Genomic DNA, 25898 nt, shown 5'->3' on the forward strand with positions numbered 1-25898 from the left:
GCCTCACATTCTTCTTATATTCTTGATCTATGATACTCCATAATCTGTGCTTTAGGTGCCAAGGAAAATGTCCTTTCTACAAAGCAAGAAAAACAAGAAATCAAAAAGCAAACTTTTTTTAGACTATATGTGGCAATGCTTCTGAAATGTATAGTAAAACACATTCCAACTATTTGTCAGAGAAGTAATATGAATTGGTTAAAAATTCACTCTTTCTTTTTTATATAGGAAGACATAATATTCATGTTCAAATTATTTCATAAATTTTCTCAATTTTTTTCTATAATTTTTTTTTTCCAAATTAAAATAGGGCTACAGAATATCCACTTCCCACCATTTAAAACAAATTTGTAAACCCATACCCAATGGCGGTTAGAAACATCTTTACTCCTTGGAACTGCTATAGCATCTCCAAACATTGGCAGATTGGAAGGACTACAATCTGTCAATATAGTCAAGTGAGTACTGCAATTAGGGACAAAGTTATGGGTTGTAGATATAACCAGCCCAATTGTCCCATAGAACAGGTATTTATGGTATCAACCCTAATCCTCCCACTCTTAAAACTTGAGGAACTTACATTCATCTTATCTGGGTTCCTTTCTCAGAAAACCCAAATAGTATCAAGGAATTAGAGCTTACAGATAGCCACGTCTGGGCAATGAGATACCTGTTGTGGTTGCCTTACATCTGCTTCCTGTTGACCAACTTCCCTTCCTTATATCTCCCTAATTCCTGTTTTCCCACACGTAGCTACATTTCTTCCCTGCTATATAAGTACCTGACTTTGGCCAGTTTTGGAGATGAAGTTGAGACTCATCTCCCACCTCCTCAGCTGCAACACCCAATTAAAGCTTTCTTCCCTGGAAATACTTGTTGTTTCAATGACTGGCTGTCTGTGTGGCAATCAATAGGACCTAGATTGAACCCCTGGTGTTTTGATAACTAACATAGGTAGGGTGAAATACTAAGAAAGGAATAACAATTGGGTCACGCTAATATAATGCATAGGGTGTAGGTCTTATGCCTATTTCTTTCACAGAAATGATCACAATGTATGCTTATTTTCTTACTTACTGACATAATTGTTGATTGACCCTCTTTCATGCTAGAAAGGTGAGCACCAGAAGAAGAAAGACTGCCATACTTACTACACAAGCCTGGTTCAGAAAGGTGCACATTCATATTATAAATGAATGTCTCTCAGGTTTTGCTGCACATTACATTTCTGCAATGTCCTTCTTCTGTTATCTCTAAAATAACATTGTTATCATATAATATCAAGGGTACATACTATCAATGTAATTTATCACTTTCACTGTTAAATTGAATCACCTTACCTGAAGTACTGTTTGTCATGTTTCTCCACTGCAAAGTTACTTTTTCAGCCCCGCTTTCCATAGTGTTGTTTTTACAATGAGGTCACTATGCACAACTTATACTTGAGGAGTTAAGAGGTATGCTTCATCTCCTTCAAAGTATCTCTAAAAATTATTTAAATTCTTTTTCATAGGAGAATAGTCTCTTATTTATTTAATCATGCATTTGTATCCATATGTACCCAAGGACTTTTTTGGATTTTGAGATTAAATATCAATTATTTTAAAAATTACAACAGAAACAAAGAAAGATCAACCTTTCTTCTTATCTCTGGAACTTTGTGTAGGGTCATGTTTATGCCTCAATATTCTCCCACCCTCTCCAGTAGGCATACATTGTTGAAGTATCTGAGTTTAGTTTTCAGTTCCTCAGGGAGGTGAATTTGAATAAAATAAATTTGAATTTGGAACTTTTGGAGTCAGATTTTTACTGGAACATCTCATGCAGTGAGACATGTAGACCAGCCAAGTTTGGAGCTTTCTGACTAACCAAAAAGACCCATGTTTTACATGACAATGAATGAATTCACATAGGGCTGTGAAATTCATGTGTCCCATAAGAAAATATATACCTATTCCTAAAACAGTATATAATATACCAACAACTAAATGAGCAATACAGTTGATGGTTTTGCAATGAGCTGTATATATTTGCATTTCTAATATAGTAGATAAGAACTTTGTAATCAACAATTATTGATTACAACTGGGAGGCAGAAAAGTTAGAGGCTTATATGAGACCTTTTTTTTAGTATGAGGTCATAGAATATCATTCTCCAAACTTAGTTTACTTATCTTACAGAAAAAAAAATATATATACCTGCTACTGAATTTTCACTATCATTTTAATCAACAGCATTCTATGGATGTACTATCATTTTTTAAAAGCTCTTATTATTGGACTCTTGGTTTTTCTTCTCTTTTAAACAAGATTATAGTTAACATCCTGGCACCTATATTTTATCAAAATCTTGTGCTCGTGTTTTAGACTTTTTAAAAGTGCATAAACTTTCACTCTTAGAGATCTGAAGTTAGGATAAAGACATTCTAAATCAGTTTCTTAAGGAGAAATAATTAGCATTCTTTTTCCTGTTATGTATACGAAGAAGAACAAGAGAAAGGTATGTTTTGAAAGGGACAGTGAAATCATTGGAGAGAAAGAAAAACTGGGTCAAGAGCTGGAGTCCTGACAACTTTTCCATTCTTGTTTTTAGTTCCTATCATCCTATTGTTGAACACTAGGAGTTAGCCTCTATATCCTTAAAATGAATTCCTCTTTTCTGCTTCCACTTCATCCATTTTGTTTTTGATTGCTTGAATCCAGGTAATCTCATTTAACATAAATAACTACTTCCCATTATACCTGGAATGCCTTTGTAGATTCAAGACTTATAATTATCCTAAGACATCTTGAATTTCTAACCACCCATAGGTTCACCTTGTTCACTGCCTAGGCAACTGATTTATCAAGACAGGGAATTGCAATGGAGAAAGAGTAATTCATGCAGAGCCAGCTATGTGGGAGACCAGAGTTTTATTATTACTCAAATCAGTCTCCTCTGGCATTCAGGGATCTGAGTTTTTAAAGATAATTTGGCAGGTAGGGGTTTGAGAAGTGGGGAGAGCTCAGGTTGGAGATGGAATCATAGCAGGCAGTGGAAGTGAGGTTTCCTTGCTATCTTCTGTTCCTGGGTAGTATTGCAAATTGGTTGAGTCAGATTACCAGAGTAATGTCAGGTGATCCATCAGAGTGCAGGGTCTGCAAAATATCTCAAGCACTGATCTGAGGTTTTACAATAGTGATGTTGTCTCCAGGAACAATTTGAGGAGGTTCAGACTCTTGTAGCCAGAGGCTGGCTGCATGACCCCTAAACCATAATTTCTAATGTTGTAGCTAATGTGTTAGTCCTACAAAGGCAGACTGGCCCCAAGGTAAGAAGGGGGTCCTTTCAGGAAATGGCTATCATAAATTTTGTTTTAGAGTCAAACCATAAACTTAATTCCTTCCCTAGGTTAGTTCAGCGTATGCCCAGGAATGAACAAGGAGAGCTTATAGGTTAGAAACAAGATGGAGTTGGTTAGGTCCTATCTCTTTCCCTGTCATAATTTTCTTAGCTACAATTTTTGCAATGGCAGTTTCAGCTTGTGTTTAAAATTCTGCCTTCTGGGTATTATTCTGAACTCTTACCTGGTATTTTAAGACCTGATTTATGATCCAGAATAAAAACTTATGTCTAATTCTCATTACTGCAGCCTCCCGTTGACCTTGTCTCATCCCTTGCAGCTCTCAGTGATTCTCTCTTGCAATGATCATTTAAACCTAAAAGACCCCAGGACAGAAAGAGATACCTCATTTCCAAGTGAGGGGCAAAAAATAAAGCTCTACATAAACGTAGGTGAGTTTCCATAATGGTAAAATGCTATGAGAACTAGGATAATTTTTAGGAAAAACAATTATGAAGGGAAAAATAAAAAAATTATTGAAAAAAAGATGTAGGAATAAGCATTTTAATTAAAGTATTATAAATCCTTGACTTTCATGATTTTCTTTTTTTTAATTTATTTTTTGAATGTTGAGTCTCTTTTATTGAGGAAGAAAATTAAAGAAAAAACTGATTAATTTATTGGTGAATATACATATTGCATGGGAGAGAGTAATATTTGATCATTTGCAATTTTCTAAGGTCTGGTGACATATTACCAAAGAAGAATACAATTATCTATGATTATACTGAAATGCTAATAAAACACAAATTTAGTAAATTAGCTGTCATTAGAAAGCAATAGCCCTTATTTGTTTTAAAAGCTGTTTACATATTTACATGATATTTCACTTCAATTTTACAAGAGAAATTAAATGATTTTATAAAACAGATGAATCAATTTGGATAAATTATAACAATTTCTTATTTAAAAATATGGTATCAAGTGTCCAAGACTGTCACCCAGGTTTGGAAGTCCTCAATAGGGGTAGGCTCTGTTATAAAAGTAATATGGAAATAAACTAAGGGACTTATGATTTACTTGGAGTTTTCTAGCCAAATTGATCCATGACATTTACCTTAAATGTTTTTCTTTCCCGTTCCAAATATAATAAGTGCTAATTTTGGCAATTATTGACAGAATAACTGTCTATTGGACATTTTATAGAAAACACTGTGCATATCGATTAGAAAATGAAAGAAGTCTGAAGTGAAGTAATTCATCTAAATACACATTGATAAACAACTATAACATGGTGAATGAACTGAGAGGGTTTTAGAGAATTTGCAGACACATTGCTTTAAGAAATAAGAGGAAGAATAGCATGTTAGGCTCGTCACTCACGTAAAGAGACCACCAGGTAGGCTTTGTGTAAGCAACATGGCTGTTTATTCAGCCCAGTGCAGGTGGGCTGAGTCAGGGGAGAGTGGTAGGATAGGAGTTGGGTTTATAGATTGGAGCAAGTGGTCAGTTAAAGGTGGTAATCTATTTTAGGGAGGGGAAGCATGTCGCAGGATGCATGGTCACAAGGGTAGGTATTGATAATCTATCTTGGGGAGGAGAAAGGCATCGGGGTGCATGATCACAAGGTAAGGGTCTTCTATTACAAACAGGCATAATCCTAAGAGTGGGAAGTGTTGGTTGCAAGCAGAGGGGAGGGTGAGGTAAATTTCATAGTTAAAAGGATGGGGATCTTGAAAAACCCAATGTCCAGGGGGGAAATTCCACAAGGATGAGCAGGAATAATGGTTGCAGGTTGCAGGTTGCAGGGGAGGAGCCATTAGTTGAGGCAGGAACAAGTTGTCTCATTTCTTTCTGTGGCCACCTGGTTACTTGTGGTTACTTCAGACTCTTTGGCTCCTGTGGATCATCCAGAGGTGTATGTGCAGGTCACCAAGGCTGTAATGGCTAGGCGTGGACTTGGAGGCCTGACATAACACAACCAAGGAAGACAAAAGTGAAAAAAAAAAAGTAAATTCAGTGTTGGCCTTTGACATATAAATGAAATTTCTGGGGAGAAATATGTAGAGACAGGAGTTTCCGGCAGGATTTATGTTTCAAACACAAGAAAACATAAACAAAGCAAGGATAACAGTAAGTCCATCCTTTTGACTAGAGTGTAAGGTGATTGAATAGAGTGCAAGAAGGAAAATATAACGGAGATAAGCAGGGCTCCTTCTATCCTAACAACACTCTTCAGTTTGTAGCTAAAACATTAAAAGAGTATTTTAGACTAAGGGTTGATAATGTATGGCCTGGCCAAATCTGGCTCACTACTTGTTTTGTTTTGTTTTGAGTACAACTATGCACTCGCATATTGCTCCTAGGTGGTTTGGAACTACAATGGCAGACTTGAGTAGTTGCAAAAAAGACAGTATGTCCTGCAAAGTCTGAAATATTTACTATCTGGCCCTTTTAGAAAATGGCTGTTGAACAGTGTCCTAGATTTCTGTGCAAGTGTAAATGATGGACTTGGTACTAGATGTCAGAATAGCTCCATGGTGTGCTAAGGTTATAGCATGAGATTAAAAGCCAAAGCATGAAAATTATTATGTGATACATCACAATAGCATTATACATCCCTTGGCAAATTTGTTACTTTTTTAGCCCCAAATGCAAATAATGGTTTAAAAGAAGAATCATACAATTGTATTCTCATGCATTCTCAACCACATTTGAGACCTAAAAGATGTCTTCTAAAAGAGAATACTGACTCTTTTAATGTCTAGACTTTAGAGTTCATAGAAATACTATTTTTTCCAAATAGCTATATTATAACTTTTACATTAAATTAAAGGTAATAAATGTGTATGTGAAAAAGAAAATTATTTTTCAGAAGTACTGTCTCCTCACTTGCAGTTAAAGTAAAGACTGTTTGAATTCCAGATCCTCTAAGGTATAATTTGCACTGGTTGCTTTCTCCTGCTTTGAAGATGTGTCCTTCCCCGAGTGCCATGAGCTCACTTTGATCATGAGTTCTCACTCTTCTGAAAGCTTCCATCCTCACCATGTGGCACTGAATCTTGCATGTGTATCGCACAATTTGGTGATAGTCAGCAATGGTGCCCTGGAGATATTTTCTTTGTGATAGTTATAACTCTTCAGAGTCCATTTTCAAGGTGAAGTAGGCTCCTGTGGTTAGGTATGTCCCTCCTTTAGAACTGCTTCTAGGCCATACATAAGACTGCTTCTGTATCCCTCAGAAGACTCCTGTGGGTTCTACAAAGAGGAGCTTGAAGACTAAAATAATGTTATAGGTTAAATGTGTTTTTAGGAAAATTATGTAAGGGGCAGAAACATTCAAAAACAAAACCAAATCACAATCATAAGTATAAGTAGTTAGGTTTGATGATATCAGACTGAAATAACTCTCTCAAAGCCTATTTTAACTCAATTAAAAGATCTTGTTATTTTCAGTGTTTTAAGAATTGCCCCTTTGGCAGTTCATAGAATGTCAGCAAAATTTAATAGGCACATTTGGAGAAGGATATTCTCTCTATGTATATTTATTTATATACACACACATGTAAATATAATATGTATAGTAAATCCACCAATATTTATATATATCAGTGATTATAATATGTACTATACTTTTTTTTTTTGTAGAGCCAAACTTTTTAGAGTGATTCTTTTATCTCATGCTCCTGACAGCCCTATGAGGTGTGCCCTTTGACTGGCTTCATTTAACAGATAGAAAAACTGAGCCTGTGAGACAGGTATAGTAGTTTGTTCAGGGTCACACATGGTGTGCAGCAGAGCAAGAATTTATTTTTTATTTTTTTTAGAAGGAAAGAAAGAAAAAAAGGAGTGAAGAAGAGGAAGAAAGAGGGAGAGAGAATGGGAATATTGCTTTATTCTAAAAATGGGTATTAATAATAGTAATCAGTACTATACTAATATATATTAATATATGTTAAATATATTAGTGAATACCTAATTAGCCAGGTGTGGTGGTACACATCTGTAGTCCTAGCTACTCAGGGCACTGAGGTGGGAGGATTGCTTGAGGCCAGGAATTTCAGGCTTCAGTAAGCCACCATCAAGCTACTGTACTCTAGCCTCAGTAACAGAGGGACACTATTTCATAAAGAAAAGAAAAACAAAGCTAGGTAATTAATATAGGAAAAATGTTAGTGAAGTATTGTGGGGAGCTCAAAAGAGAGATGGATTATATTGTTCTAGTTAGTTGTGAATTTATATTTAGTTGTGAGAATCAAATATTTTCATGGGGAAGTGTCATTCTAAGATACGACTTGGAGGATAACAGATTTCAGCCAACTATTGGTTTTTGGAGAAATCTCAAGTCAAATATCCAGAAAGTATGAGGAAATGCATGGCATGAAGAAAGCTCAGAACTCCGACTAGTCCTATTTTCATAGCTTGTAAAGTAAGCAAGGGGCAGTTGTGTGAAATAAATGTGGAGAGACTAGATTGGGGTCAAATTGTAGAGGCTGGAATTTGTATGAGGTACTGAAGCGTTTTCAGCAAGAAAGATGTGAATTGTACTTTAGACAGGTTACTTTGATGAAAACAGCAGGTGAAAAGAAAAAAGAGGGAGAGGAAAAGAAAGTAGAATTTTTAGTTGGTGAGTAGACTATAACAGTACTCCAAGAAAAAAGTAAAAATGATAAAAATAACAATAGACAAAACTATTGAGTTTTTATGTGATCTAGTGACTACTGTCAGTTCTATATATAGGTTGACTTAATTTATTCTAACATCAATCATAACATGTAGGTACTATTTTAACCACATTTTACAGATGAGGAGTCTAAAACAAAAAAAGTTACACTGATTTGCCTAAACTTAAACAGCTTATAAGTATGAAATATGAGAACCTCTGAAGTTGTTAACATTAACTTAGTTAATATTTGTGGATTGGGTGAGTAAAGGGCTAAGAGTTGGAGCAACGTAAGCTACATTTTTTCATCTTCTTGCCACTAAATTGTTATTGTATTAAACAACATTTTATTAATAAAAAATTAGATGACACCATTTTTCTTTAAATGTAGGGATAAATTCTCCCTCACAGAAGGGAAAAATACATCCACACCTCAATCCAAAGAAATAACATTCTGAGGCTGGGCACGGTGGCTCACGCCTGTAATCCCAGCACTTTAGGAGGCCGAGGTGGGTGGATCATGAGGTCAAGAAATTAAGACCATCCTGGTCAACATAGTGAAACCCCGTCTCTACTAAAAATACAAAAAAAAAAAAAGTTAGCTGGGCATGGTGGCACGTGCCTGTTATCACAGCTACTCAGGAGGCTGAGGCAGGAGAATTGCCTGAACCCAGGAGGCGGAGGTTGCGGTGAGCCGAGATCGCGCCATTGCACTCCAGCCTCGGTAACAAGAGCAAAACTCCATCTCAAAAATAAAAATTAAATAAATAAATAAATAACATTCTGATCTACTTTTGTCCTGCAGACAAAAATATTAACTTTTTTAAAATGTCAATGTTAAAAATAGAAAATTTTTAAGCATTGTCCTTGGTATGAGGAGCATTTTATTAACTCTTGCTAGGTTAGTAGAATGAATAAAAGGGAAGATTTGTAAGTTAGTCAGTTTTCACACTGCTATGAAAACATACTCGAGACTGGGTAACTAATAAAATAAAGATGTTTAATTGACTCACAGTTCTGCATGGCTGAGGAGGCCTCAGAAAAGTTACCATCATGCTGGAAGGGGAAGAGGCATGTCTTACATAGTGGCAGATAAAAGACAGCCAGCAAAAGCAGGGAAAACAATCAGATCTTATAAGAACTCACTCACTATCACAAGAACAACAGGGGAAAAATGCCCCCATAATCCAATCACCTCCCATCTGGTTCCTCACTCAATCCATGGAGATTATGGAAATTACAACTCCAGATGAGATTTGGGTGAGGACACAGAGCCAAACCACATCAACCTGTGTTCCAGTATAACCATTAATTAAATTTATAATCATTTATTTAGCAGGTGATATGAACAGAGACATTAAAAAAAAAGCTAATCATACACTCTATTAATTTTCTTCATTTTTCTAATGAATGTTTGGTGTTTGCAAATTCTGAAAATTACCATAATGGTAAATTATTGCTCTTCCATTAAAGCACCAAGTTCAATGACCACTTTCAAAAAAAGTGATTTTAATATTCTTATTCCATTTATTGACTTTGCTAGGAAGCCAAAATGCTGTTTTAGCTCTGATTTCTTTTCAAACAGAATACTGGTAAAGATAGAGCTAGTAGTAGTGAAAATAAAAATCACTGGATCAAGTGATTTTTTTTAAAGTTACAGTTATAGTAAAAATAGTGTGACATTTGTCTGTGTTATGCCTGGTAACTTAACTTAGATCTCTATCTATAATAAAGAAGAATTTAAAAAGCACAGACCAAAGAATATAAGGAGTAGAATTCAACTTCTCTAATGTCACAAATAATTAAGATTCAATAATGAACTTAGATATGTGAGGGATCCTTTTGAGCAGTAGCAGATTCTCATTTGTGGAAGAAGGGGTTTTAATATATGAACCAATATCAGAGAGTTTCATATTATCTACCTTATAGCCTATTTTTTTAATCTTATGTACTCTGGCTTGAGACTATATCTTAGTAATGTTAGAAAGGTATTTTGCCTATTCACATTCTGACTCATGAAGTAGGCTGCTTGCCCAAAGATCCTCATCCCACCTTCCCCTCAGTATGTGTCCCAGGGATCAACTCTATTATTTGACTCAGAGATTCCTTTGGAGAGAAACAGATGCAGGAACCTGACTGTAATAACCAAAGGACGAGCCAGTGTTTGTTTAGCAGTGAATTGCAGGTGTCGCAAAGAGGTCACAGATCATTACTAGGAGTGTAATGCAAGTTCTAGTACTGTCATATGAAGAACTTTATTGCAGACTCGAGGAGTGGGATGTCAGTGTTAACAACTGCAAAAACAATATGTTAAGGGCACTGTTCCTTTAGTCAACAAGTTCAGAATATAAAAACATAGTAGACACTGATTTTGGAGATTTTTCTTCCATTGGGAGACAATACTTCCAATGACTCTCTTAAGTTTTGGCACATGATGTGAACAAGAGGCAATAAATGCTTTAGGCAAACTGCAATTTCTAGGATTTTTTTAATAATAGTAGACAGCTTTGAAGATAGAGATAACATCTCCATTTGAGGCAGAAGGCAGACTTGTTTCCTGACGGGTATAATAAATATATTCTGTCCTTTTGGGACAAATTTTAGGCAAGCTTGCTAGAAGCTCCAAAAGATCCAGGTTTCTTAAACTCAGGGTTCCTGGAGTGTTCTACTAACAGACCCCATGTACACAACCTTTTGCTCCTCACCCCTGTGGGACTTGGGTGCTAAGGCGGCCAATGAGACCATGAAGCTCATGCTGTCTGCTGTTGCCATGAGTAATAAAGTACTTTGCCTCTGACTCAGCATCCATGAAGCTCTGGCAGGCTAACTTTTAGCTTACAAGTTGGAAAAACATTTAGTCTTAACACCTTTTATTTATTTATTTATTATTTTTTTTTTTTCTAATTACAGAAGCAGTATTTTTTTTAGTGCAGAGAATTTGAAAAGGAGATAAAAGGAAGAAGGAAAAACGTATGACCTCTACACCAAGAGAAGCATAATATTTTGATTCTGGTTTAAATTCTAATATTTTTATGTGTACATATATATGATTTAATCACGTTAAAAGCATAAATTGCATTTTCTAGGCTGCTTTCGTCCCTTAAATTATATGAGTATTTCTGTGTCATTAACTTTATGAACATGATTTTGCATATCTGCTTAGTATTTTTTCATTACAACTAATGCATTATTTACATAATCATTTTCTCCTATTATTGAACATTTAGGTAATTTAGAGATTTTAGCTCTTAAAAATAATTCTGCATTGAGCATTCTTTTTATACTCTTAATGTGCTTCCCTTTCTTACATTAAAAAATCTACCAGGGAAAATTGCTGCTTTTCAGCAATTTTGGTTGGTTTTTTAATTCATGCATACATTGGTTCTCTAATTTTTGAGCCAGAAAATTGACAATCAGAACCTGCACAAAACGCTCTTTCTCTTCTCTTTAACCTGATTAAACTCTTTCTCCACCTGGGGTAAATGTTGGTTTTCTTCCTCCAGAAGTATTGATCTGTTTTGCAGATTTCACCAATTATCCTTTTACCTACCCTTCAGTTAGGAAATAGCACATAAAACTATCTCCAAATTTTTTCCCAATTCTCCAAGTTCTTCAAGATATTTCACTGCATTTAAAAAAAGTAAAGTTAGACATATGTGTAACGGTACATTTTCTCTAGAGTCTTGTCAAAATCTACTTTTTAATTCCCCAAGTTTTTAACATTTTTAAATAGCTATTATTAACAGGTCAGTTGTAGCCATTTGTTTTCTCACAGCCTCAGAATGGTTAAGTTGTTTATTATCCTAGAATTGATGCTGCGATGAATGTGCTTTAACAAGTTGTTTTAGATAAAACGCATAATATCTATCTGAAATCTATCTACCTGGGGAGGGTTCTCATTTTGTGAGGTATGATTTAGGCCCTAAAATACAAGATCTGTTTTTACACTTGCATCAAATGCAAAATGTCAGTCACTTTGCCTGTCTCCAAATCAAACTATATGATAATATGGCTGATATGCTTTTGGTGTAATATACTGCTTGCCCAAAAGCAAATTATATTTAAAACTTAATTTAGATATTTCTTTATAAAAAGTTAGGAACAGAAAGACTAAGCACCTATCCAGTTTTGTGTATTTCCATACGTGTATCCGAAAGAACATTAAATGAAATGAATGATTACATGTCTACAAGAACAAAAGCTCTTCTCTCGTGGTGCACAATAAATGAACAAAATCCAACTTTTTCATTTGTTTGTAGCCTTTTTCAAAGGCTTTGGGCACTTTTCTGGATTCCCACTTAGAAAAAAACAAAAAAAAGTAAACAGGCAAATAAAATATATAAAGAAATAAAAATAAACAAGTATCTTCTGGGTAGACCATGAATGGTTAGCTTTGGTAAAGCAATTCTCTCCAAAAACAATATTTGCTTGTCAAATGTACTTTAAAAATGAGACTAAATATTTCTGGTTATTATATAATGAGTAATAAGAATATTCCTTCTTTATGTCTCAATGTAGTCCAAAGACTCAGGCACTCTAAGATATTAAAAACATATTTAAAGGATTAAGGAATACATTAGTGTTCTGAATCAAGGAATGATGAATGAATTATGGCTGTATGTTCTTATGATGATGCAAAATATAAATGCCTTAGGCCAAAGAAAGCATCATACCAGGCAAAGTTAAATTGGCAAAGAAGTTTTTTTTTAACTTTTATTTTAGGTTCAGGGGTATATATGCAGGTTTGTTATACAGGTAAACCTGTGTCATGGCAATTGGTTATACAGATTGTTTTATCACCAAGGAACTGAATACGTAATGGTTATTTTTTTCTGATCCTCTCCCTCCTTCTGTTTACAGTAGGTAGCTAGTCAGACATGAGCAGGGCAGGAGAGCGCTCCACCAACCCCCCACCAGCAATGTCAGATGACTATCAGGTGATGATCAGATGATTGTTAACTCTATATAAAATAATAACTGACTATAGCCAGCACCAGAGAAAAGCAGTCTTTTAATAAATAGAAAAACCTGAAACTGGTGATCAGGAGCTTCTTCTTAAGGTCTTGAGTAGGGAGAATGGGCTCCAGCATATGCGTTAAAAGTCAAAATGGTGGCATTTAACTTTAACCTTCCAGGGGACACTGACTGGTAATGGAATGATGCCTCAAGTGAGCATGCATAAAACGCCAGCAAACACACTGCATATGCTCACTCCCATGTGCTAGCAGGCCATTGCATATGCAGACAACCCACCTCAAGGGAAGAATCAGGGGAGAAGGGATGGAAGACCCCAGAAGTATGCCAACATATAAAACCCTAAGACAATAGGTCAAACTGCACACTTGATCTCTCAAGTCAACCACTTGGCCTTCCTCCAAATGTAGTTTACTTCCTTACATTCCCATTATAAAGCTTTTTAATACACTTTCACTACTGCACTAAAACTGGCCTCAGTCTCTCCTTCTGCCTTATGGCCCTCAGTTGAATTGCTTCTTCTGAGGAGGCAGGAATTGAGGTTATCTGGAGACACATATGGATTTGCTGCTAGCATCACTCCCATCCTCCACCCTCAAGTAGTCCCCAGTGTATTATATTTTCCTCTTTATGTCCACGTATTCTCATCACTTACCTCCCACTTGTAAGTGAGAACATGCGGTATTTAGTTTTCTATTCCTGTGTTAGCAGGAAAATGGCCTTCAGCTCTCCCCATGTTCCTGCAAAGAACATGATCTTGTTTGTTTTTAATTGCTGCATACTATGCCATGGTGTATATGTACCACATTTTCTTTATCCAGTCTACCATTGTTGAGCATGGGGATTGATTCCATGTCTTTGCTATTGTGAATAGCTCTGCAATGAATATATGTATGCATGTGACTTTATAGAACACTTTATATTCCTTTAAGTATATAACCAGTAATGAGATTGCTGAGTTAAAATGGGATTTATGTTTTTAGTTTTCTGAGGAATTGCCATGCTGCTTTCCACGATGACTGAACTGATTTATGCCCCCACTACCAATAATGCATATGCATTTTATTTCCTCTGCCACCTTGCCAACATCTGTTATTGCTTGATTTTTTAATATTAGCCATTCTCACTGGCATAAGATGGTATCTCATTGTGGTTTTGATTTGTGTTTATCTAATGATCAGTGATACTGAGATTTTTTCTTATGCTTGTTGACCATATGTATCAACATGCAGTCTTCTTTTAAAAAGCGTCTGTGACCTTTGTTCACTAATTAATGGGGTTGTTAGGTTGTTTCTTGTAAATTTGTTTAAGTTCTTTATGGATGCTGGATATTAGATCTTTGTCAGATGCAGTATTTGCAAACATTTTCTTCAATTCTGTAGGTTGTTTATTCTGGTTTCCATGTTTTTTGACTAAGCAGAGGATCTTAAATTTAATTTGATCCCACTTGCTTTTGGTGTCTTCATCATGAAATCTTTGCCAGCTTGTATGTCTGGAATGGTATGGCCTAGGTTGTTTTCCAGGGTTGTTATAGTTTTGGGTTTTGCATTTAAGTCTTTTGTTCATCTTGAGTTGATTTTTGCATATGGTATAAGAAAGGGGTTCCATTTCAATCTTTGACATGTAGTTAGCTATTTATCCCAACACCATTTATTGAACAGGGAATACTTTCTCTATTGATATTATGATAAATTAAAAAATGCTAGAACTCAGTTTGAGTGCAACTCTGCTGAAACCAAAGACAAGGGGTGCTTTCTTTCCTTCCATTTCCTTTACCTTTTCATTCCTTTCTTCCTTTTTTAAGTACTGGGGTGCACTAAAGGAAAATTTAGGGGGAGGTTGATCCAGAGATATATTGAACACTAGAAATTATTCCCAAGCTTACCAATTTTCTCTGTGATTATGTCTTTCATGTTTGCTAATTGGAGCCTACTGAAATTATGTTGCTACCCAAACAGAGACTGGGAGATAGTGATCCTGTCTTCTTTGATAATTTCATTTCTTAGAGATCACTCCTAGGTCCTTGAGAGAAATCCCAAGGTCGTAAAACTGGTAAGAGACATATAAAAATATTTACATATATCTCAAGGAAGTGGAGAAGGAATTTACAAGTTCTAGAAAATAAATGCTTAAAGTAAAAGGAGATCAGGGGCCTGTATAAGGACCAATTTTGTCAAGCAGTGTTTAAGGGCAATGTTTAAGATCCTCTTGATTACATGTAATTTCATAATAGAAATGAAATAAAAGAGAAAATTTCTTCTTCTTCCCATGTTTGCAGAACTGGTAACTATTTTCATTGAATGAGTATTCTTGGAGTGCCAAATGAGAGAATGTTATTACATGTATAGAACATGAATTAAAATATAACTACCAAATAAAAAATCACTGATGTGTTATTTAACAGAATAAGAAGCTTAGTGCATGTAGTGTCTCTCTGTCTTTAATCAAATGGTATTAAGCTCTAATCCCTCAAGCTTTGATTTATTTTATTCTGCTCCATTGCTCCTGTTGGATGATAGCCATGCTGGATTGTAGCTACTGCAGTTTTCCATGCTACAGTTTCTTTTCTCGTATCTGAAGCCCGGGGCATCAGAGGTAAATGAGAATCAGGCTATTTTTGTTCAAAAATTCTTCATCGTTGTCACTACTGCATTTCATGCTTTGTCTCTTCATGCCCCAAGTAATCTGGCAGTGATTTCTGTATGGCTTCTCTGCCTTTCTCTTTAGCAAGAGCTAACTTTCTACATCTTCTTGGTCATAAGAATACATACGTAAATGCGTAGCAGATGGGAGAGAAAGTAAAATTTTGAAAGTCCCAGAATGGTTACACATTGTTAAGAATAAAAGAGACAATATTTACAGAGCAAAAGTTCATTCTAGGATTATGACGATTCATTTTATGAATGAGATTTCCATTTTCATTTATTTACATTTCTTTCTGTATGTGAAATTAACTTAACCAGCGTACTATTTGGTTTTAAAACTATGATTAGTATAAATTTATAACATCATTTTCAAATAAAATGATAATACTTTTTAGACCTATGAGGCAACATATTGTCAGTGAGTAAAATTTATTGTTTTAAGAATAAAAAGGTAAAGACTCAATTTAACTATCTGTATTATAGGAATCATACATTTTGAATGATTATATGTTGCTTCACAAAGGAGCAGAGAAAGAAAACAAGCATATTTAAAATACACCTATAATAAAATTTTTAAAAGATTAAAACACTTTACTTAAATTTTAACTGTACACAGTAATATATTTAAAATATTAGGAATATAGAAAATATCTTAGACCATGTAACTTATTTTTAAATACATTTAAATGATTAGCCAAGTGCCACAGAGTTTATTATCTGATTACGGCCGCTTTATCAGAGGAAAAACAGCTTGCCTCTCAGATAAAAGTATGTGCTCTCCTCATTTTATGAAGGCAATTGCTTCCAGCTTTTTAATAAATTATCCTGTGTCACCTGTCTCTTGTCATTCTAAAAACATAAACAAAATTTTTCTTTAGCAAAGTTACAAACATATACTCCTGACTGAATTGATTTGCAAAAATAAAGTTTAACTGGTTCTTGTATACAAAGCTTTTAAAAACAGTTCTCTGTGGATAAGAAAACCTAATTGGTGATACTCATTATCAACTTTATCATAAAATGGAAATTTTGATAGAGTCATAAGTACCAGAAGGTGGCCATAAATTCTTGACATATATCCTTACTTTGGGTCAGAGAAAGTGCATGACTTCTCATATAGCCAAAGTACCTCTACCTGGTAGAAATTCAAATAAGAACTAGACTATTGCATTACATGTAAAATAAAATTATCAAATCACTTATAAACCAAATTGAAATTATTTAAGACCTTTTGGTTGCTGTATAGAAAAATCAATTCAATTACATTTATTCACTTTTTTTTTTCAATCAACAAAAATAAAATTGAAGTAGTATCCATAGCAAAATTATGAAGTCATCATCAAATTCGATTTGAGAGTTCTAAGTCTGAATTCTAGCTATAAATTGTGGATGGTGTTTTTACAGGCATCGGATGACACAATGCATTGTCCACTGATAATCTAGCGAGATGTTTTAGTTCTGCTGTGAATAAGCTAAAGCTTGCATGTGAGTGAGTGACTCCAGGATGTAGCTCTTTGGTATTTTTTGTATTTTCCAAGATAGTTGAAATCTATTCTCCTCTGCTTCATCCCCTGGCATTATAAAAAACTGTCACCATTTTCTACTGTTTTGTGAGGCGTAGAAATTATTCTACTCTTTCAACACTTTCTATAGTCATGGGGAACCTCCATGAGACCAAAGCACTACAATGCAGTTATTCTCAACTGTGGGGCTTTGCCTGAGAGAGGGAGAAAAGATCTCCTTTGTCTTTGGATTTCAGTAACACTATATGGTCTCTGTCATCACCTTCTTCCAAGCTCAAGTCAGGATGGGAAGTATGGAGAGAGTGGGTGGAACTTAGGGAACAGAACCCCTTTTCAGTAATCCATTGGCATTTATTCGCTCCGTATTTCATCTTACTTATTTGTGACCTTGTTCAGGACGTACTTTATTATTTAATTTATTTATAATTCTGGTAGTATTTTATAGACTTTATGTTTGTCTCTGAACTTTCGTCTATTCAGGGCATCAAACTCAAAGCACTTTTGCTGCATTTCTGTTATAAACAACTTTTCCATCACTCAATGGATAGGATTTAGAAGCTTTTCCAATGAGAGGAAGGTCAGAAGTACCAGCAAAAAGTGAAAGGGCATACACGTGTGTGTCTATACATATGTGCATAGGTCTGCACTTATGAGTATGGATGCATGTGTGTATATGTGTTTGTAATCATATGTATAAAATAGTGGTGGTTAACAGGGACAACAATTAACCGCTTTCAGATAGTATTCTTCAATGAATAAATTCACACACCTGCCCAACTTCAAGTTTTCTTCCTCTTTTGCCTGCCTGGTCCTGAAGTCCTCTAAGACCCAGTTCAGACTGGGCACGGTGGCTCACACCTGCTATCCCAGCACTTTGGGAAATCAAGATGGGAGGATCACAAGGTCTATAAGTTGAGATCATCCTGGCCCAAATGGGGAAACCCTGTCTGTACTAAAAAAATACAAAAATGAGCTGGGCATGGTAGTGTGCACCTGTAGTCCCAGCTACTTGGGAGGCTGAGACAGGATAATTGCTTGAACCTGGGAGGTGGAGGTTGCAGTGAGCCTAGATCTTGCCACTGCACTCCAACTTGGTGACAAAGTGAGACTCCATCTAAAAGGAAAAGACCTAGTTCAGAGAGGAAAAAAGCAAGGATCAAAACCCATACATAGGTTTGTGTTCATCAGTGTGTCACACAGAACACATCATTAATTCAAGATTTATTCCAACTGCTTATTCGTGAATTGCTCCTGTGGTGGCAAGATCAGCAAAGACCAGGCAACACTGGGTAACCTAATGGCTGCGGCTTGCTGATTGACCTGATTATTACAATGTGATTCTTAAAATAAGTATTCAAATTCTCATTAAAGACAACATGGGCAGGATTGACTGCTGCTGTAAGGGATTACTGTAACCTAATATCTTTGATTTTAATAAACTACTTTGTTTACAACTTAACATAGACATTTTACCAACCATGTTTATGCTTAGACATGAACAACCACATTAATTTTTATAACTTAGAAATTTTAATTTTGCCAACCATTCCTCCTGAAACTTATTTGTATTTGGCTTTTTGGTATTTGAATAAATACATGTTATAGCAAGCAGTCTTTCTTAATTATAACATTTGTTATAGCAAGCAGAAACATAGGCAAATATATCAGAATAGAAAACGATAAAGTAAAACTAAATTTTATTTTAAAATAAGATATAAAGAACTCCAGAATACAAGTTGTGCCATCCTAAAGGAGCTTACCTTCAGTTCTTTATGCCACCAATGAAGTAGCCAAATGGCAGTATACCAACCACCATCTACCCCCACTCCATCTGCTTGTTCAGGTTGCCTTACTCACATGCTTCACTGGCCACACCTACTTGTTCATTGAGTTACCTCAAAGAGTAGATATTTTTACACAAAGGAAGTATTATAACACCTAGGGCATCATGGGTAGTGTTAAAAAAGTTTGAGGTGGCAAGATTTTGAATTGACACTCTCTTTGTTCTCCAATGACAAAAGAAGCTAACCCACTGGACATAAATTATAAGTGCTACTGGACACAGTTATTTTTAAAAACACCAAATAGACATATGTAATTTTAAAGTTGAAAGGTAATTTTTTTCCTGTATTAGGCAATATCTGTTCCCTTTTCTGAATACTGCTATTTGCAGAATATGAAGATCCTGTACTAATTTCCTCTTAAATCCCCAGCCTTCTCTCTTTTCATCTTCTGCTCATATTATCATTTTTATATTGTATGATTGATTTCCTGAGGTTATATACACATTTTCATAAAAAAGATTAGAAAAACAATAATCAAATACAAATTTTTTTTGTATCCTGGAACATGTACACAGCATTTTCCAAAACCTTAAGGGCTTTATCATATTAGATTTTGGAAGACAGTTTGTGAGATAGGAAAGTAATTATAGGTGTACCTGTGTATTTCTTCTTCCATTTATATAATCCCTTGAAGGCCATTTTTAAGATGTAAGTATTGGAGCATAATGAAGGACAGATAGGGAATGGCATCTTTTTATCTGCATAGATATCCTTGTGAAAAAGTTGCAGACTTTGGAAAGTCAAGGTTAAAGCTAATTTAGTTAACGATAGTAAATGTGGCTTTCATTAAGTCTTTAATTTTCATTCAGATTATCATTTTAGAAGGGGAGCAAATAGCTCTGTGACAATTATGCAGGCAAAAATGTATGTGTTTATGAGTTAGTTACTTATTAGAAGACACTGAACATTTGTTTTATGAGGTAAACATTGCTATGAAGCTAATGTTTAAAAGAGATGAGCTTATAAGTGTCTTTTTAAAGCTCTGATGTAAACAATGTCTAATTTCTTTCAACCCAAGGTTCAGATTTATCAGCATTGTTTTCATTAATTTTTTGGATATTTTTAAAAATAACTTATTTGGTACAGCTTTCCAACAGCATCTAGAGAACTCTAGTAAAGAAAGCATGTGCAACAGTAAGTCACTCATGGGCTTCTGTGCAGTCAGAGAACTAAGAAAACCTCCAGGTATTTGCTGTTAGAAAATGGGTCACTATTCTGGCTAGACTCCAAAGCCAATGTGCTAAGTTGCTATTCACAACAAAGTTCTGACTCAAGTAGGTACCTCGGTTCTCTTGTTCACATTCTTTGGTTCTATCCTCACCCTCACACAGGCTACTCCCAAATAAATTTCAGAATATTTCTGGGGGAAAAGAGTTTTCTTTGGAAAAACAATACATTAGTTATACTTCTATCATGTTGAAGGAGATTAGATGAAAATAAGAAAATATTCAAGCACTTGCTCTATCTGCTTTTATGGATTTATAAATGGTCAGCCGCAATTCTTAGTTGTTCTTTTGAAACAACTGGGGAATTACTCAAGTCCTGTAGTTCTCTTCTATAAGATCTTTCTTTAGATATACTGCATTTATTTAGTTTTCTATTTGTGAAGGTGAAATGCAAGAATAAAGAACAGTATAAGCAATTTTTCAAGACAGTGGGGGGTGGGGAGGGTGAGGAGGGATAACATGGGGAGAAATGCCAGATACAGTATGCACCGAAAGTAAAATAAAATAAAACATGTTTGAAAAGAACTCTGTTATAAAATAATTACATATCATCAAATGTATGTTTGATAATATATACATTTTTATTTATCATAACATATTCAGGATAAAGATATTTAAAGTTAAGAAATTCTGAAAGGGGGGGGAGGACTCAAGATGGTGCTGTGAGAACAACCCAGGACTGGAGCTCTCGTTGTGTCCACGGAAAGGTGAGTCTGAGCTGCATTTCCAGACTAATCTTTGTTGCCCACGGAATGGGGAAATTCCCAAGTGAAGAGGAGATGCGGGGCGCCAGGCAGAACCTCCGCCTGATGAAGCCGGCAGCCGGGGTGGCGGCGGCTGGCCCTACCCAGCGCTCCCCACAGGGCGCGCTTGTCGGGGTGCCCCGTAGAACCGGCAACTGGAGACGTGAGAGGGCTGGACTTGAGACTGAGCTAGACTTGGACAGTGGGCCAGCCAGGGGATCACAGGGACAGAGCATTAGGGTTGGCCCAGTAGGATGAACAAAACCGTGATTTCAAACATTACTGAGGAAACCCACCCCAACTGAGATACACGCCCATTGCTGACGCAGCCAGCCGTTGCCGAGGCAACCTGTCCCTACTTAGATACACGCCCACTGCTGACGCAGCCTGCCGTTGCCGAGGCAACCCGTCCCTACTGAGATACATGCCCACTGCTGACGCAGCCTGCCGTTGCCGAGGCAACCCGTCCCTACTGAGATACACGCCCACTGCTGACGCAGCCTGCCGTTGCCGAGGCAACCAGCTACAACAGAGAGACTCCGCCGCAGGGCATGGCGGGGACCACAGCAGAGCCTACAGGAACAGGGCGAATCACACAACAGCAGGGCGGAGCCTCGGCAGCCAAACAGTGGCTAGTCTGCGTCCTAGCTGGGCAGGACCTCAACGGACATCCAAAAAATAAAGCCCAACCCCCTCAACACAGAGCATTTGAGAAAAAAGAAAGGGTTTTTTAATGAGCTCTGTTGCTGCAGAATCAAACATAGCAGCCTAACAGCCCTGAATAAACAACAGAGCTCACAGCTCAGCAACTAAGCCCCTATAAAGTACAAACTGTCTCCTCAAGCAGCTCCCTGACCCCTCTAGATCCAAAAGACTGACATTAGCAGGCATCATCCTGGGACAAAGATAGCAGAAAAAGAAACTGGTAGCATCCCTCGCTGTGCCACAGCTGCTAGAGGTGCACCCCAGACAAGCAGGGTCTGGAGTGGACCTCAGCAGTCGTACAGCGAAGGGGCTAGACTGGTAGAAGGAAAACCAAGCAACAGAAACACTCCATCATCAACATTCTGGGTGTCCACTCAGAGACCCAATCGAAAAGTCAGCAACTATGCAGACGACCAGCAGACAAATCCACAAAGATGGGAAGAAACCAGCGCAAAAAGGAGGAAAACACCCGAAACCAGAACACCTCACCTCCTAGAAAGGACCAAAACTCCTCACCAGCAAGGGAACAAAGCTAAACGGAGAATGACTGTGACAAAATGACGGAATTAGACTTCAGAAGATGGATAATGAGAAACTTTGGTGAGCTAAAAATCATGTATTAAATCAATGCAAAGAAACTAAGAACCTTGAAAAAAGATTTGAAAAAAGATTTGAGGAAATGATAACAAGAATGGATAACTAAGAGAGGAATATGAATGAATTAAAGGAGCTGAAAAACACAATACGAGAACTTCGCGAAGCAAACACAAGTTTCAATAGCCGAATTGACCAAGCAGAAGAAAGAATATCTGAAGTCAAAGACCAACTCAATGAAATAAAACGAGAAACCAAGATTAGAGAAAAAAGCGCAAAAAGGAATGAACAAAGTCTCCAAGAAATAGGTGTACCAGAAGGGGACGAAGAGAATGAATCCAAGCTGGAAAATACTCTTCAGGACATCATCCAGGAAAATTTCCCCCACCTAGCAAGACAGGCCAACACTCAATTGCAGGAAATACAGAGAACACCACAAAGATATTCCGCAAGAAGAGCAACCCCAAGGCACATAATCGTCAGATTCAACAGGGTTGAAATAAAGGAGAGAATACTAAGGGCAGCCAGAGAGAAAGGTCAGGTCACCCACAAAGGGAAGCCCATCAGACTCACAGCAGATCTCTCGGCAGAAACATTACAAGCCAGAAGAGAGTGGGGGCCAAAATTCAACATTCTTAAAGAAAAGAACTTTCAACCCAGAATTTCATATCCAGCCAAACTGAGATTCAGAAGTGAAGGAAAAATAAAATCCTTTGCGAACAAGCAAGTACTCAGAGATTTTGTCACCACCAGGCCTGCTTTACAAGAGCTCCTAAAAGAGGCACTACACATAGAAAGGATCAACCAGTACCAGCCATTCCAAAATCACACTGAATGCTAAAGAGCATCAACATAATGAAGAATCTACAAAAACTAACAGGCAAAACAGCCACTTAGCATCAAAATGGCAGTATCAAATTCACACATAACAATATTAACCCTAAATGTAAATGGACTAAACGCACCTATCAAAAGACACAGACTGGCAAATTGAATAAAAATCCAAAACCCATCAGTGTGCTGTATCCAGGAACCCCATCTCACATGCAAGGATACACGAAGGCTCAAAATAAAGGGATGGAGGAAGATTTACCAAGCTAATTGAAAGCAAAAAAAAGCAGGAGTTGCAATTCTCATCTCTGATAAAATAGACTTTAAAGCAACAAAGAACAAAAGAGACAAAGAAGGCCATTACATAATGGTAAAAGGATCGATACAACAAGAAGAGCTAATGATCCTAAACATATATGGACCCAATGCAGGAGCACCCAGATACATAAGGCAAGTTCTTAATGACTTACAGAAGGACTTAGACTCCCACACAATAATAGTGGGAGACTTTAACACTCCACTGTCAATACTAGACAGATCAACCAGACAGAAAATCAACAAGGATATCCAGGGCTTGAACTCAGACCTGGAGCAAGCAAACCTGATAGACATTTACAGAACTCTCCACCCCAAATCCACAGAATACACATTCTTCTCAGCACCACATCACACCTACTCTAAAATTGACCACTTAATTGGAAGTGAAGCACTGCTCAATAAATGCAAAACAACTGAAATCATAACAAACAGCCTCTCAGACCATAGTGCAATCAAGTTAGAACTCAGAATTCAGAAACCGACCCAGAACCGCACAGCTTCATGGAAACTGAACAACTGGCTCTTGAATGTTGACTGGGTAAACAATGAAATGAAGGCAGAAATAAAGAAGTTCTTCGAGACCAATGAGAACGAAGACACAACAAGCCAGAACCTCTGGGACACATTTAAAGCAGTCTCTAGAGGAAAGTATATAGCAATAAGTGCCCATATGAGGAGAATGGAGAGATCCAAAATTGACACCCTATCATCAAAATTGAAAGAGCTAGAGGAGCAAGATCATAAAAACTCAAAACCCAGCAGAAGACAAGAAATAACTAAGATCAGAGCTGAGCTGAAGGAGATTGAGACACGAAAAACCCTTCAAAAAATCAATAAATCCAAGAGCTGGTTTTTGGAAAAGATCAACAAAATACACAGACAACTAGCCAGATTGATTAAAAAGAAAAGAGAGAACAACCAAATAGATGCAATAAAAAATGATAAAGGAGAAATCACCACAGATTCCACAGAAATTCAAACCATCATCAGAGAATCTTACAAACAACTCTATGTGCATAAACTAGTAAACCTGGAAGAAATGGATAAATTTCTGGACTCCTGTGTCCTCCGAAGCCTAAACCAGGAGGAAGCTGAAACTATGAATAGACCAATAACAAGGTCTGAAGTTGAGGCAGCAATTAAGAGCCTACCTCACAAAAAAAGCCCAGGTCCAGACGGGTTCACAGCCGAATTCTACCAGACACACAAGGAAGAGCTGGTACCATTACTTCTAAAACTATTTCAAACAATCCAAAAAGAGGGAATCCTTCCCAAATCATTTTATGAGACCAACATCATCCTGATACCAAAACCCAGCAGAGACCCAAAGAGAAAAGAAAACTTCAGGCCAATATCCATGATGAACATAGATGCAAAAGTCTTCAATAAAATATTGGCAAGCCGATTGCAACAGCAAATCAAAAAACTTATTCATCATGATCAAGTAGGATTCATCCCGGGGATGCAAGGCTGGTTCAACATACGCAAGTCTATCAACGTAATTCACCACATAAACAGAACCAAAAACAAAAACCACATGATTATCTCAATTGACGCAGAGAAGGCATTTGACAAAATTCAACAGCCCTTTATGCTAAAAACCCTCAATAAACTCGGTATTGATGGAACATATCTCAAAGTAATAAAAGCTATCTATGACAAACCAACAGCCAATATCATACTGAATGGGCAAAAACTGGAAGCATTCCCTTTGAAATCTGGTACTAGACAAGGATGCCCTCTCTCACCACTCCTATTTAATATAGTACTGGAAGTTCTAGCCAGAGCAATCAGGCAAGAAAAAGAAATAAAGGGTATTCATAAAGGAAAGGTGGAAGCCAAATTGTCTCTATTTGCAGACGACATGATAGTATACCTAGAAGACCCCATTGCCTCAGCCCAAAAACTCCTGAAACTGAGAAGCAACTTCAGCAAAGTCTCAGGATATAAAATCAATGTGCAAAAATCACAAGCAATCGTCTACACCAATAACAGACTTAAAGAAAGCCAAATCAAGAACGAACTGCCATTCGCAATTGCTACAAAAAGAATAAAATACCTTGGAATACAACTCACAAGGAACGTAAGAGACCTCTTCAAGGAGAACTACAAACCACTGCTCAACGAAATCAGAGAGGACACAAACAGATGGAGAAACATTCCATGTTCATGGTTAGGAAGAATTAATATCGTGAAAATGGCTATACTGCCCAAAGTAATTTACAGAATCAATGCTATCCCCATCAAGCTACCATTGACTTTCTTCACAGAACTGGAAAAAACCACCATGAACTTCATATGGAACCAAAAGAGAGCCTGCATAGCCAAGTCAATTCTAAGCAAAAAGAACACAGCGGGGGGCATCACACTACCGGATTTCAAACTATACTACAAGGCTACAGTAATCAAAACAGCATGGTACTTGTACCAAAAGAGAGATATAGACCAATGGAACAAAACAGAGGCACCGGAGGCAACACAACATACATACAACTATACAATCTTTGAT

At 36.7% G+C, this 25898-nt stretch overlaps 1 long non-coding RNA gene across 1 annotated transcript in view; it reads right to left on the reverse strand.

Annotated features, from left to right (window-relative positions):
* Positions 1–417: 417 nt before the first annotated feature.
* The window catches only part of LOC144577999 (uncharacterized), a 181896-nt gene continuing 156415 nt past the window's right edge, over positions 418–25898 (reverse strand). The window contains exon 3 of the long non-coding RNA XR_013522925.1: positions 418–5290. This is a non-coding gene — a long non-coding RNA (uncharacterized LOC144577999). The remainder of the gene's footprint in view (positions 5291–25898) is intronic.

The sequence above is a fragment of the Callithrix jacchus genome, chromosome 10, assembly GCF_049354715.1.
Source record: "Callithrix jacchus isolate 240 chromosome 10, calJac240_pri, whole genome shotgun sequence".
Classification (NCBI taxonomy): Eukaryota; Metazoa; Chordata; class Mammalia; order Primates; family Cebidae; genus Callithrix; species Callithrix jacchus.